At 36.7% G+C, this 14738-nt stretch overlaps 1 protein-coding gene across 3 annotated transcripts in view; it reads left to right on the plus strand.

Annotated features, from left to right (window-relative positions):
* The first annotated feature begins 4121 nt into the window (after positions 1–4121).
* The window catches only part of MYRIP (myosin VIIA and Rab interacting protein), a 119065-nt gene continuing 108448 nt past the window's right edge, over positions 4122–14738 (plus strand). For 2 of the 3 annotated variants that reach the window (XM_026034825.1, XM_026034826.1), the window contains exon 1: positions 4122–4264. The gene's annotated coding sequence lies outside the window, so the exon portion shown is untranslated. The remainder of the gene's footprint in view (positions 4265–14738) is intronic. The other variant, XM_026034828.1, reaches the window with a different exon arrangement.

Raw genomic sequence — 14738 nt, forward strand, 5'->3', positions numbered from 1 at the left:
CAAAATAGCTAAAGAACAAGCATTAGAGGATATATTTATTAAAAGAACATGCATACGTTAAAAGTAGAATTTTTGAGGAAAAGAGATGATATTGTATGTGTATATTTGTGAGATAATAAAGGAATAGTTTTAAACCATATCTTGGAGATGATTAATGCAAGTTCTAAGGTTTATTTCTATATGTTGCAAGTAAAGAATGGTATTTCTAGAAAATGTGTTGCTTTTTGGAGGGGAGCTGGGGAGGAGGGAGGGAGATATTTTATCCTCAAAAAGATTTTGTTGCGTCAATGAGACTTACCTGTGCAGTCTGCAGTTAAAGAAGTTTGACACTGAGGAGATACGTTACATAATTGAGTTGCTACTCAATTATGGTCTACTTGAGTTGCTGTTATACAGGAATAAATAGAAAGCACAATCTGTAGCACAATCTGTAGCACAATCGGTCCCCAATTACTTCTTGCTTAGGTAATCAAACCCTGAACCCGTTTACACTGCAAAAAGGTGCAGCTGTTAAGAATATGTGTATTTGAGTTCACGGAGCTTTGTGTTTGGTATTCGGGTGGCCACATTTCTCAAGTATTGTGAGGCCACTCAGTTCAGGACTCTTAAGAGTTGCCAAAGCAAAGTAATTTTGAAAGCGATTTTGTATGCTGATATATGTAGATATGCATAACGTATKCATTTGTGTGTGTGTGTGTTGCTACAGCCTACATTGTTTTTGAAAGACAATGAAAAATGCCTGTGTGCTTATCAAAAAAGAGACATGCTGTTGTTTCCTAACTACATTACTGTGATTATTTAATGCATACTGTGTCTTTATTTCTTAAGTGAGTTTGTGGAACTCAGACATATATGCTGGAGCTAATACATATATTTCTAGGACATAGGAAGTAGTACTGGCGTGTTTTAAAACAAAATACAAATAAATCTCAAATTCTACTATTATTTAAGAAATAGTATTTTCTGTTAAATTGTGCTATTTATTGTATTAATTTTTTTGTTTTGTTAAGGCAGGGGAGAGACTCCATCTCAYGGAAAAATGCAGTTAATTACTCTGTTTTCTCTCCATTCTTTTGGGCAGAGGAGTTGGCGTCCACATAGTTTTGTCTGTCCTTTTCATAAAAGTGAACTGTCTATACTGTGTAATCCTGTTTGTTTTCACCGTGAAACAGGATTGCTGTGAATGGATCTTGTGGATTTTGGCACATTCTTTCACTGGGATTCAGTCTCAAAGAAGTCCTTCATGTAGCTAGCTGTAACTGTTGAAAAACATGAATAATACAATTCTGAAGTCAAATATAAAATTGAATGTTTTAATAACTTGCATTAAGGTTATTCTTTCAGTTTTCTCATTAGATCATGCTTTTCCCCTCACTTTTCTCTTCATTCAAGATGGTGAAAACTTTATAGGTACTATTGCRTGCTTTGAAAATACTATGCTAATGTATGTTATAAACAGATACTATTTCTTTCATAAGCTTTGGATGAATGCTGAAAGAGAATATCTTGAATTCAGCCAGGCAAATTATTTTCAGAATAAAAGTAAATCTGTGGCTTCCTACTATATAGATCTTTTTTTTTTTTACATACAGGCACTTGCTTCTCAGATCTATAATTTAAGTATACTCTAGCATGCTGCAGAAAAAAATTGAAACAAGAATACTAGTAACAAGACTAATTATCCTACTCTGACATATATGTACAGAGAAAATATTAAAATTTTCCCTTGCATCAATTAAAGAATTGCATCCCTTGCATCAATTAAAGAATTAAAGTAAATGACAAAAATAATGATTTGTTTGTAATACTTCAACACTCTTGGTACATTCTGTAACTAGAACTCAATTAAATGTTTGAAGTGGGTTGTCACCAGTGTGGATCAAAATGAAAATTCAGTCAAAATTTCTTAAATTTAAGTCACTAAGTTTTACTCTGTTGTCATTATTTAGTGCTCTAAGATTTTATAGATATGTAGAATCTTAGATATTTATAGAATCTTAGATTACTTAGATATAGATTATATCTATAAAATGAACTAGGCYGTTATAATTTGACCTGTTTTGACAGTTTCTGAATTTCATGAGTAATTATAGGTATAAGTAAGGGAGAAAAGTGAAAAAAAGAAGTGACTATTTAATGTGAGATGTTTTTGCTCTGTATAAAGCAAAAGATACCTGCTTTGATTTAAATTGTGTAGTTGTGTTTTACCGTGCAATGATTATTCTGGTTTTAAGACTATTTAGGCAAGTTTTATCCAGTCTCTGAAGACAAGAGAGCATGCAGGGAAGTCTGAGTTTCAAAGAATCCAARACAAGGGTTCAAAACTAGTTTAATGCTAGTGAAATACAAAACATCCTATCACGGTAATGCTAATATCATATCAGAATAAAAATTAGGAATCTTTCTTGGGATATTTGAATACARTGGAATTAAGCATAGCCTGAACTCAGTCAATTGAATTAATGTCTTCTAGACTAACATACAAATAGATTGCAACTTCCTATTATGCACCTTTTCTATTTCTAACTCAAAACTGTTCTGGATTTTAATTATTTTTAATAAGAATTTTCAATTCATTGTTAAACAGAACAGAGTAAAAGGCAGGTGTTTTAGTCCATATGCACTCTAACTTATTTTCTTACACGCACTGCCTTACATTCTAATTATTTTTTCGGAGCATCTATGTTGTAGACACCCCAGGCAGACATTGGACCTTGGTTTCTTCATTGACCCATGATGTAGGTTCATTTAAAACCCCAGTCAGGACAGAGGTAAAGGTGGCCCCTGTCCTAGAAGAGATTTTTAGACTGTGGATGAATGTTGTAATGTGAGGTTGGTGCATCTTCATAGCTTTTTGTTTGCATTGTATTGTTTTAATTGGGTAAGAGTTTTCAGGCCAGGCTGAAATATCTTAAGTCAATGGCATTTTGTTTGGATTTGAATTTATGGCTTTACAGAAATGTTGGACTATTATTTGAGATTTTTTAAAAATGATGATAATTATGAGAACTCTATTATAATAAGATAGATACCACATCTGAACTTGTAGTGGTTTGGTTGTATCCATTTTCACCAGACATTCATTTCCAAAGCAGACTTGGGTGCCCTACTGCCTTCTGCAATYTATTATCTCTGAATTGCTTTCTACTTGAGTACAAGACTTTCACATTTACCTCTTCTTTAAATTAGTGCTTTCTATTTTTCTGTTTATCTCTGTATTTCTGTATATTCTCTTCTATATGTTATGGTTTTAGCTTGGATGAAGTTGCTTCAGAATAATCCAGTTTGTGTGATCTGCTCATGGCGTGTTTTCATCCTGTGCTCAAAGATTGATCAAATGAGGTACTCAGTGGGGTGCATAGTTCACAGCAGAAAGCAATATCYGTAGACTACATGAAAACAGGACAAAGGCTAATTTCATGGTTAGCATAGTAGAATGGCAGAAATAATGAAGTCTAGTTGTAGAAAGATCTGTTGGATTTAAAAATCCTTCCTTATATAGGGTTGTTTTTTCTTCTTTTTTTGAGAAGTATTATGTTAAGTAATTCCTAGAGGGACATCTCATGTCCAYATTTGTCTTGCTTTAAAAAGCTTAGTCTAGTTGTTGATGTGAGGTGTGTGTAATGGATTTTTATGATGATGAGATTAAGATGTTCTGCTTCCAACCTCATTAATCTATTAATATTGAGTACTGCTGGCTTTAGGCTGGAAAATAAGTGATCTCAAACTATTTGTAGTGCATTTCCCTTTGCATTACAGGCTTTACATAGTGGGGTACAGGAAGCTGATTCATACACTATATAGACTGAATATGTAAAAAGATTATTGAAAAAAGAGAAGAGAWAAACTACTGGCAACAAAATATTAATTAATGGATTTAAATTGGAGCAAGGATAGACATGGAGATAAACCCCTGGATACTGAGGATAATGAAGACTTGTAATCCTTTCTGTGAAGACTCTGGGATCTCAGTAGCTGTTAAAGAATAAAGAAATGTGTGCTAGTAGCTGTGTGCATACATACACATATGTGTATGCATTAAGTGATTTTGTCCTAGCAATGATGGGACATGGATGAAACTTTTCCCTTCTTTTCACAGGCTGCCCATCATCTGTTTTTCCCACATGGTCGTTCCATTTGTGTCTCATTGCAAGTTTGCCGTGATGACATGTGGATGCTGAGTCTTCATGGGGCTTCTCTGATGCTAGAAGAGACCGTGAAAGTACTGGCCCATTTAAAGCTGCTTGAGGTCTGCAAACATAATGTGAGAAATAGAAATGTCCCTTCTCATATTAGCTATGCCAGATGGAAAATAAAGCTGCAAGTGGAAACAGTCCAGAGAGTTGCTTGTTAGCAGGAATTCCCAGGAGTCTAAAATAGATCCTGATTTTACCAGATGTCATTCCAGCAATATGAAATAAAGCTGTGAATTAATAACTGGATGTTCTTCTCTTCATACTAGTTTTCTTGAGTTACAAATGGAGAGTGTGGAAAGCTTAATTTACTTTTTCTTTATAATCTGAGCTACTATCCTAATTATTAAGGAGAACAGAAGATCTTAAGAAAGCACATATTCCAGAACAAAGCAACTGGTATCCAGTATAACATAATGCAATACAAATTCCTCCTCTTTCTCTTCTTCTTCTTCCTCCTGGAAAAGGCTTTGCTTTTTATTGGATGGGTCTGTATATGCAAAAAATGGCCATCTTAATCCTGTAGCTTCTGTTTTTGAAAGTCTATCTTGGTAGCAATATGCTGCTAGATTTATCACTTTTGTTTCTTTCTGAGATGTATTTCTTTTGGAATATATTGTCATTGAGTGTGTACTCCATCGTTACTTAACATCGTTATCTTAACAGCAAGTAGTTACAAATTGAATGGCTTCATCCTGTCCTGCGGTGATAATTTGTGGTGATTCTGCTTTGTTGTAGTGTTCCGGCAGCATTTATGTTGTTTCCCAAATAGGCAGCCATACAGGTAGTGCCTTTTTTTTTTTTCACAAACCTGTTAGTAGCTCTGATTTTTCAAAGGGCTTGAATGAAGCCTGCTGATTAGGGTAGGAGTTATGAGTGAACTGTACTTGCAGAAATTGGGCAGGACAGCATATAAGGAACATCTATGTTAATTTTGGATATTTTAAGTCACTGATGACTTTAAACGGGAAACATTGTCTTTAAAACCAGAAACACTCTGTCTTTAAAAGTATTATGTTAAATAAACATTAATTTTCCTTGCTTAGACACCCTTTGAGGAGTCTTTGTGAGCTACAAACCACACTTTGGGACAGTCTCAAAGATTGAGTCATTCTTTAAGTACCACAGCACAGTAGTGTCTCTCTGATAGGACAGGAAAACAAAATAAGAGGGTACAGATGTTCCTTCCTTTCCATTTTAAACTGATTAATTTATAAGAAGAACATCACTCATAATTTAGTCTGAGTGAAAGTCTGATAGAATATCCCCATGCACCAGTCCTGGCTGGGGGTTACCTACTGGAGAGTAGCTCTGTGGAGAGGGGCCTAGGAGTCCTGGTGGACAAAAACTTGACGATGAACCAGCAGTGTGCCCTTGTGGAAGAAGGCCAGTGGGATCCTAGCCTGTGTGAGGAAAAGTGTTGCCAGCAGGTCAAGGGAGGCCATACTATCCCTCTACTCAGCTCTGTTGAGGCCGCACCTGGAATATTGTGTGCAGTTCTGTGCTCCCCAGCACAAGAGGGTCAGGGAGCTACCAGAGAGAGTCCAGTGGCAGGCTACAGAGATGGGTGGAGGACTGAAGCATCTCTCTTGTGAGGAGAGAGGATGAGAGAGATGGGCATGTTTAGCATAGAGAAGACTGAGAGGGAATCTTATTAATCTATGCGGATATCTAAAGGGAGGAGTTCAAGAGGATGTGACCAGACATTTTCAGTGGTGCCCAGTGACAGGACAAGAGGCAGTGGCCACAAACTGAAACACATAAAGTTCTACCTGAGTATGAGCAAGATCTTCCTTACTGTGAGGGTGACAGAGCACTGGAACAGAGAACTGGAGAGACTGTGGATTCTCCTTCTTTGGAGATACTCCAAACCCACCTGGATGCAACCCTGTGCCATGTGCTCTAGGTGTCCCTGCTTGTGCAGGGGAGTTGGACTGGATCTCCAGGGGCCCCTTCCCACCTCCACCGTTCTGTGATTCTGTGAACAGAGCTGAGAAATTACTAAAGCCTAGGACTGATCAGATGAGTTTATGCTTTCATTTAAGAGGGTTTGGTCCTGTGTCGCTCCTCTTGTCATGCAGAAGGCAATAGCTGGAGCCAACTGCTGCTTTCTTTTTTTGAATGCTCTTCTTCTTGCACTTAAATATCTTAAATATCAAAAAATATCAAAATATCAAAACTCAGAAAATTCTCTCACATATTGCATCAAGCTTTGATTTGGCTAGGGACCACTTTAGTATTTTTCAAGCAGATTTACTTCATCACTTGGGGAGAGACACTGGCAGTGGCTGCCATCCTTGCAAGATGTCAAGGAGCTGGGACAGTTGAGGGAGCATCTCCATCTCTTTTTGCAAGCTCCTACTGAAGGTGTTGGGCGGGAAAGCCCATCGCTTGGGAGCCTTTTCCTGCTTTTGGGGGGCTGGGGTGGCCCTTCAGCTGCCTAGCAGAGATGTGAAGACTTGCAGAGTGAGAGACTGGTAAATCCCCTAGGCTTTTTTTCTTTGAGATTGAGGATATTCAGGTGTAACCCTTCATGACAAAAGAGCAGAGAGGATATGAAGTTGTGAGAGACCTGTAGTGTTCCTACAGCCTGGAAAGGAAGATCTGGGAAATGCTATTCTTGATTTTGGGACAGTAGGTGGAGCTGTTTGTTGCRCACTTGAAACCTGCTCTGATAAAACAAAAGATTCTAAAATACACTTCAGAAACAGTTTTCGTTCTGTTATGTACTATGTCCTAGCATCAATTCACTAAATAGCTCCCATTTAGAAAGGAGAAGCTTTGAGTTAATCTCATCAAAAAATAACAGCTTTTTGGAAGTTGATGCATCCGTCTGATCTTTATACTGGCCCTCATGTAAGTTTACACACCAGTCAAAAGAAAGTAGTTCTGTTCCCGTCTACCACATGCAGCTCCTTCAGCTTTTTGTAAAAATACTCAGGCTCTTGCAGCTAAGAATTACATATTTCTAAATTGGTTCACTTCATTATCATGTGAGAATTTTATATGTGGTACATCGCAGCGGTGGAGTTGTCAGTTTGTCTTCTCTGTGTATTATATGTACTTTATTGTTTTAAATGATTATTAAATAGCATAATTGCGGGCGAGATGGGAAAGCAGCATTCTATTTGGTTTCCTCATTTTGCAAAAATGATGATAATTGACATTTCCCATAAGAACAAAATTAAAAATAACAACAGAACCATCTTTAAGCTGTCTTGCTAAGTATTTTCTGTCATAAAGAGGTTCAGTTTGATAGATATGAGATAGCAGAGTTGAAACTCATTTCAATTCATTCTTTGAGTGCAGATCAGGTAGATTCAGGGAGAAGATTCTCTTAAGGAGGGTAATCCGAGAATTTTCATTTAAAGCTCACGTCCCTTGCAAGGCCCCTGGCATCTTTTTGGTTTGATGAGATGTTGTAAGCACTGCAACACTGTTGGAGATCTTCTAGCAGAAGTTTCTCAATCCATTCTAATACTGAAAAGTGTTCTGTAGCATTACAGTAACTCTATCTAAATTATAATGTGTCAGATTAATGGAAATTAATATTGTAATTGAATTTCCACCCCAAACTTTGATGGTTAAATTACATGTTTGTGTTGCCTGCTTGCAAGCACGGAAAGAAAATTAAATATTACTGAAATAAGTCATAGAATACTTAGTAGGTATTGTTGCTGTTTTCTTTTGCAAATGAAAGCCAGTAAATTTGCAATATCTGTTGCCGATCTGTGCTTAATGATAACCTTTTATATAAATTAGCTTATTTCATGTAACAGCTTTCTTTCCAGTTTTGACAGCTGAGAAAATTCATAGAGTAAGCATGTAACTTAATTTTCTGAAGAGGGTAATGTAGCAGAACATTAGAGTACACAATCAAGAGCACAAGCAAAGTATGACTTGCAGTCTTTATTTTCTTGGTGTAGTACAGGACCTCATTAATGAATTTTATTGGTGTATAATTATATCTACAGGTGAAATAATAAAGAAGAAATAGCACTACGTCGTTTACAAGAACGCYTGTGTTCTTGATTATTTAATTTTAAATCGAGGCACTCAGTAAAAGTATTAGTGGAAACCAGAGGCATCTGCTTTCATAGCATTGCCTGTCGACAGGCTGCACTCAGGAATCTGGGGTTAAAAAAAAAAAGAGGCAGCAGCTCTGGATCCTGTTTGCAACAATCTGAAATGGCCTAATGAGTTCTRAAGTGAATTATTCAGAAATGAAAAAATAGCAGAGCATTGCTCGTTACTGCAATTATTCATCTAATCATCGGTTCTGGAAGACTTCAGGATGTTTCCCAAATGCATGATCATATTTTATTCCAGTCATGTGTTTGACAGCTCCTGTGTAGGGGATGGTACCCTTCTCTTATCACCAACAGAAATGGTAAATTACTTYTTTCTGAAATAGTTTTGGCATTTTATTGAAATGTGATTATTTTCAGATGAGAATTTCCTACAGCACTTGGCATGTCCGCTTAGGTTGTTAAAAAAATCAGCAAAATACTTAGAGATACACCTTCAGTGGTTCATACTTTTACGTGGAAAAAAAATTTAGCTGCTTTATGGAGTAAGCCTTGGAAATCATATTTTGAACCTTACCAATTCAGTAATGTTTGYCTGAATTTGCAGATAAGAAATAATTAATTTGGAGATGATATTGAAATCTGGAAATGATACATAAATGATATTAATAAGACTGTTGGCATTAACTGTTCCTTTGGTTATACGAACATACAGATTTGAAGTGAAAATGAAGTTTCATTTTGGTTTTACATACCATAGGAGATAGAATGCTTGTGAATTAGGAGCCCAAAACACTTTCTGAAAAGTCTGGAAGAATAAAGATTTTGGAGGAGTTTTCACCTGAGTCTGTCTCACTGTGTGAGGGTCTACCTTAATCAGAAATGACAGTAACTTTTAGATCAACTCAGTAAAAGCAACAGAAATCAATCTCCAGGACCAGATGGCAATTGCTCACAGGTCCAAAGGAAKTCAAAAGTAAAATATTGAACTGTAATAGAAAACTGTCTCTTTCATTCATCTTAGTCCTGGGAAAATTCATGATAATATTTGCACCACTAATACTGGAAAGAAGTTAGTAATTGAGGAGTTGCTGCTTGTAAACTGAATAAAGGGTTTTGAATGAGCCTGTCATTTTCCACAGTATTTGAAATTCTCAAGCAGTGAAAAATGGTCCCTGTAGCTGTTTGGATCAAAAACACTGAAATTTGAGATGGAGAAGAGATGTATCTATGACTTGATGCATCATTTTGCAATTTAACCTGAAACTATCTGCCACATAACACAGGCACATATAACTAGTGGCTTTAAGCTAGATGTTTATTCCATGAGTTTTCTCAGACTGCATGTGAGTTGTCAGGAGATGTGTGCAAATAGATCTGCTTAGGTTGTAAGAAGTTGAGAAGTAGTTTTCCACACAGCAGTTGGTGATTTTTTTTCATCAAGGCAGAGATGGAGACAGWTGAAATTTAGGGTTCAACTGTCCCTAAACAGATTCCTAATATCCAGTTTTTAGATGGTTGGAATTTGTGAATAAACCATTTTACCTCTAGGACTGTATATCTGATATCTTTGTTGCTGTATCATAAAGAGAGGTTATTCTCTTTCTTCTCTTTAATGTTTAGAAAGAGGCTTGCTCCACTGAGTATTAAAATCATATTTTGAACCAATAATCTTAGAGATTTTTTTTCTAAAAAGAAATCTAGGTTTGTTTTGTTAATTTGAAAAACAGGAAAAACAGTGAACACACCCAGCAGTGTTATAAATGTTTTGATAAAGAGAATGCAATACATCATGAAAAAAATGTTAGCTGAAATAGCATACATTAAGCAATGCAATGTTTTAGTGCAAGTCTTTGAGCCCCAGGCAGAGCCTCATCTGAAAGACTTTTGGATCTATCTGGAATCTTTCACTAACTTCAGCAAGGTTTTGCATAGATTTAAAACTTTCCTCTGTGTCACTATAGCTCCCTGTAATCCTGCTGGGACCCGCTACAGCTCCTTCCAACCACTCGCTCCAACCCCAACTCTTCACCATGTAACTTTTAAGACATTGATTTAGATACCGTGATTTGACTGTCTACCATATCTGCTTCTTCTGTCTAGAACAGCAACCTASTGCAGTAAGGCATACCACATGCTGGGTCTACCTACAGTATGTCATGCTTTGGACATAGGTCCGTCCTTTCACCTGGCGTGCTGTTAGACTCATGGGTGACAAAGCTGAGTGCCCACCCACACAGCAGGTATTTTTTTGGGAACAACATGTTAGGGTGGAGCCTTTGCTACTTATTCTTCCAGTTTGGGATGATGTCTGAAGATGCAAAACCTATAGATGGGAATCAGAACTGAGTCATATTCTGCAATGTACATCTCCAGAAGACATACAGTTTTCAGTTTCAAGTGGCCAAGAAGGCCAACAGCATCCTGGCTTGTATCAGGAACAGTGCAGCCAGCAGCACCAGATAAGTGAACGTCCCCCTGTACTTTGTGCTGGTGAGGCCACACCTCAAATGCTGGGTCCAGTTTTGGACCCCTCACAATATGAAATACATAGAGGTGCTGGAGCGTGCCCAAGGAAGGGCAGCAAAACTGGTGAAGGGGCTGGAGCACAGACCTCATCAGGAGTAGCTGAGGGAGCTGAGGTTACTTAGTTTGGAGAAGAGGACGCTCACAGGAGACCTTGTCACTCTCTACAACTACCTGAAAGGAGATTGTAGTGAGGCAGGGCTTGGTCTTTTCTCCAGAATAACTACAGATAAAACAAGAGGAAGTGACCTCAAGTTGCACCAGGGGACGCTTTGGTTAGATATTAGGAAAAAAAATCCACATATTGAGAGCGGTGAAGCATTGGAACAGGCTGCCCAGGGAAGTGGAGGAGTCACTGTCCTCCTCACGAGAAATGTGTAGATGAGAYGCTTMGGAATATGATTTAGTGAGCGTGGTGGTGATGGGTTTATGGTTGAACTTGATCTTCAGGGTCTTTTCCAACCGTAATGATTCTGTAATTCACGATAATATTCATATCGTTGTTCGGTATTTGAGCAAGTAATTTCAGCCAATCTTGGAGACTATTGAAATGGGCTAACCCTGCTTCTTTAATGAAATGGTGGTAAGTGCTGTTGCTTAGTAGATGTCCAAAGGTTGTGACTGGATCTTGAGATCACAAATAGGAATTTATACAACTATAAAATAATTTATTTCAAGCTACACAGAAGCCCAAAATGGGGCTTCTGTAATTTAAGGTAATCTTCTAAGAAAAGTTCTGATGGCAACATTTTTTTTTCTAGTAGAAAYTTAAATGTGCACGGGAAAGAGGTTTGTCATCTTTAATTTTGAGGGAAATAAAGTTCTGTTTAGGAATGTCTGAAAAATAAGGTTAAAAGAAAGTTTGATGAGGATGCACATGATTCAGGAGATTTTCTTGTCATTGCCTTGCCTTCCTGATTTCCAGCAAAATATTTTGACGTACTGTGGAACTCAATTGTAACTGGTAATAGGGCATTCATGTTCCCATTCTTTTTGCAAGCTTGCGGTGAGTTTTGTGTGTATTTCTGATATTTTGAAAAGTACTTAAATGCTATTGTTCTCTAAATGTAGTATTTTTTTAAGCTATTTGTGATAATAGCCATTAATTACTAATCTATACCTGAAAACACAAAATAATAATAGATTTGGAAAAAATCTTATAGCATGCTTAAAATAAATCACATTTCCAAATTTTTGTATGATTATCTTTAGGAGCAAAGAAAAAATAAAAGCATCTGTAATAGGCCTCCCATGGCATGTTTCACTTGAAGATGTGATGGCGTCTTCTCACGGAGGGCTGGGTAAATGTTGTCAACTTCATACAGCAAATGAAGAAAGAAGAAAATTATCTAGTTCTCCAGTGTTGTGTTAGTAATGAAGTGCAGAATTTTGTAATAATTGAGATAGAGTTAGATAAATCATGAATGTTTTTTAAAACATGCAAAGTAAAATAGACCTAACATATAGTACAAATGCAGAAATAAAACTCTTCCAAGTGTTTGGAAATTTCTGTTCTTGGGTCATTTTGTTATTTGCCCTACATAACTCCATAAGATTAATTTCTTTCGATCTCCAAAAAGCTTTTGTGAGAAAAACCTTTTAAAAAAGGTCAAGTAAATGCCATGATGTTACCAGAAGATTAGAAATGAAATGTTCTTATAGACTAGAAACTTGTTGAAATAAAGGTAAAGGAACAAACAGTAAATTTTCAACTTTGTTAAAAGGCGYGTGGGACTTTATACTAAAAGACTCTATTTTCTTTGCCCTATTAAATGATGATTTGTAAGTATATGACAAAACATTTATTTTTTTTTAAATACAAAACTATTTAATTGTAAATTCAAAGGTACCTGCAAGGATGCAAGTAGTCTTTGTGTCAAGCTCTGATGGTGGATTTGGAATGATGAATAAAGCCCTCTTGCACTCACTTTTTAATAACAGCTCTACCATTGTCAAATTGACAAGAAATATGTGAAAATACTTTTTGCATGATTAGGCTATAGATTTCATTGTTCCAGATAATTTTAAAATTCAGATTTATCAAAATCTTARGGGAAACAGACAAGTAAATATTCTAAAATTTTAAAACACTTGTGGATTTGAGCAGTTGCAGTGTTAAATTTCACTCTTTAAAGAATAAGAATGTTTCTATAGGGGGATCTTTGCACATTCATGTGATTTCCTGGCCATCTGCTTAAAAAACACAGGTATTTGAAGGACCATAGTCCATCGTGATTAKTCTGGTATTTACTTTCCAACTCCGAAAGCTGTTGCTTTACAGTTAGTGATTTAACTGAAAAGTACGAAAATAAAGAGGAAACAAGGCTAAGAATAGGAAAGGGGAGGTGCACTAATCAAAGCGAGAGATAATGAATACATGTGTAAGCTTCAAAGTCTTTTAGAGACTTGACATGTTATTGTAATGGTGATAGGAGGTTTTGATTATGTGCATTTCAAAAGAATGAGATGGGCAAAACCTAATTCTGGGATAGAGTTTTAAGTGGAGGCTGAATGGGGAAGCTCTTGGAGCTAATTGTTTAAACAGTTCACCAAAACTAACAGTTAGACAAATTCAGCTTTAGGAAACTTAAAGGTTTCTGAGTTTTAGTGTGTGTGCAAATCCTAAGAGCCATTTAGATATCAAAAATGGAGGAAATTATAACAATGTTGAGTAACAGCAATAAGACCATAATGTACTGTAAATCAGGAGTCTGTATGTCTCATGTTTTAGAAGAATGGATAAAGACTTGCATGGAAACGTTATGGTTTATATCAGAACAATATTGGGGTTTTTTTAACAATAAATTGCTATGCTAGATGCTCTGGCACCTTTGCAGTATGGTGATGGATACTTGTATTGTTGGCAGGTAATTCATAAGCCAGTGTGCTCTCTGATCAGTATAATGCAATGCACTGATACTTGTAAGACTGTCAGAAGGCTTTTTTAAAGGAAGGCTGACAATTTTTAATTAACTGAGATTGAGAATTTTCCTGGAAAATRTAAGTGGAAATTTAAAAAATTAAAATGCTAAGTTTGGGGGATAGAAGATTACTTTTTTCTTGCCAGAATTTCACTGCTTGTAAATGATTTATAATGTGGGRTAGTCATTAGGAATCAGATTTAAAATCTTCTGGGTGCAAAAGCAGCAGAGGTGGTCTGTGTTGTTCAATGGTTCAGTTAATGAGCATTTTGCAAATGTGAAATTCATTTCCAGAGGGCAATCCTGTAATGAGARCTGTGTGGTTCTTTGTCTGTTACCAGCACATGGAAATGTGAAATAAAATGGGAGTCAWTTCAGGTTAGGATGGCCTATTTTAAGATGATGTAGGCATTAATGGGAAAATATCTCCTAAGTAATATTAATGCTTGCAGAAKTGCATCAGTTGCCATGACTTTCTATTCTGTTGCTCCAGCATGAAGCTCCACATGAGACCAGTTGTATAGTTGTTTGATCTCTTAGGAGGTGAATTAGTATTTTAGGCAAAGGTAGAGAAACAGGAAGGCAGGTGGTGGGAAGACAAGTAATAACAAGTCACATAGGTACTGTGTAGTAGCAGTTAAAAAGCAGCTTCTCCCTTCAAGTTTCACTTGCTTTAGTGAGCACAGAAACAGCAGGACGCTGTATGCTTAAGCTGTTAGGAAGGCACAATGTCCGCTTGTCCTGCCTTTCAGAAAAATACTCTTGATATCAGTGTTGTATCACTTTGAAATTTTCCTGATGTCAGATTTGGTGCTTCTGAGTGACAATCCAATGTTCTGCCCCTCCATGGCTAAACTAAAGCAGTTGTTAGGCTTTGCCACGAGCCTGAACCCGTATGGAACAGCAAAGGAACAGGGGAGTAAATGGTGATTTTTATCAAATATCTGTTTCTAAATACACCTTTGAATCCTTGATAWTACTGGTTCAACAAGAGGACTAATTTTTTGTTTATTTTTTAATTTTTTGAGCCTTGTGAAGGCATGCACACCGTTAGCTGCTGAGCTCCAAAC

Source organism: Nothoprocta perdicaria, unplaced genomic scaffold (assembly GCF_003342845.1).
Source record: "Nothoprocta perdicaria isolate Ctin4 unplaced genomic scaffold, notPer1 scaffold_150, whole genome shotgun sequence".
In the NCBI taxonomy this organism is placed as follows: domain Eukaryota; kingdom Metazoa; phylum Chordata; class Aves; order Tinamiformes; family Tinamidae; genus Nothoprocta; species Nothoprocta perdicaria.